This window comes from Bos mutus, chromosome 14 (assembly GCF_027580195.1).
Source record: "Bos mutus isolate GX-2022 chromosome 14, NWIPB_WYAK_1.1, whole genome shotgun sequence".
NCBI classification, from domain to species: Eukaryota; Metazoa; Chordata; class Mammalia; order Artiodactyla; family Bovidae; genus Bos; species Bos mutus.
In genome coordinates this window covers 28764302-28765354 of record NC_091630.1, presented here as the reverse complement: position 1 = coordinate 28765354, position 1053 = coordinate 28764302, and the positions used below count along the sequence as shown (strand labels likewise).

General features: G+C 40.6%; 1 non-coding gene across 1 annotated transcript; it reads right to left on the bottom strand.

Moving 5' to 3' along the window:
- Positions 1 to 685: 685 nt before the first annotated feature.
- On the bottom strand, positions 686 to 757 carry TRNAE-UUC (transfer RNA glutamic acid (anticodon UUC)). Its single transcript has one exon. It is a non-coding gene; the product is annotated as a tRNA-Glu (tRNA).
- Positions 758 to 1053: the final 296 nt, after the last annotated feature.

The window sequence follows — 1053 nt, the reverse complement described above, 5'->3', positions numbered from 1 at the left end:
ACATAGCACACAGGTAGGTCAAAATAATAGTAATTTTAATTGACTAATCAACATAACAGGCTTTGCCTTTCAACTGGCACATTTCATAAATTTTCTTCAAATAGTCCACTAATAAATGTATCTTTAAAATCTTCTGTATTATTGACTGATTTCTGATTTTTAATTACTTATTATTCATTCCTTTCTGTTTTTTCTATACAAAGTGTATTTCTGTTTGCTGAGGAAACCACTTTTTAAAAAATTCTTTCCAGAGTTAATGTGAAATACATAGTATATCTTATATTCTTTCAGTTTAAACAGGAGCTTAGCATCTTATTATTATTTTCTTATTGACAGTCATCATGTATTTTGATCTTAATTATCACATTTACATTTTTATTTTTATACTATGCTGTGCTGTGCAAGTCATGTCCAACACTTTGTGACCCCATGGACTGTAGCCCACCAGGCTTTTCAGTTCATAGAGTTATCCAAGCAAGAATACTAGAGTGGGTTGCCATTTTCTTCTCCAGGGAGTCTCCCCAACCCAGGGATTGAACCCAGGTCTCCAGCATTGCAGGTGGATTCTTTACCATCTGAGCCACTAGGGAAGCCCATTGTTATATGATATCTTCTTTCAAAAACATATTTTTTCATTTAATTTAATTTTATTTTTGGTTGTGCTGTGTAGCTTGTGGGATTTTAGTTCCCTGACCAGGGATTGAACCTGTGTCACAGCAGTGAAAGTGCTGAGTCCTAACCACTGGACCACCAGGAAACTCCCTGCTGCTGCTGCTGCTGCTAAGTCACTTCAGTCGTGTCCGACTCTGTGCGACCCCATTGACGGCAGCCCACCAGGCTCCCCCGTCCCTGGGATTCTCCAGGCAAGAACACTGGAGTGGGTTGCCATTTCCTTCTCCAATGCATGAAAGTGAAAAGTGAAAGTGAAGTCACTCAGTCGTGTCCAACTCTGGCGACCCCATGGACTGCAGCCTACCAGGCTCCTCCATCCATGGGATTTTCCAGGCAAGAATACTGGAGTGGGATGCCATTGCCTTCTCTGAGGAAACTCCC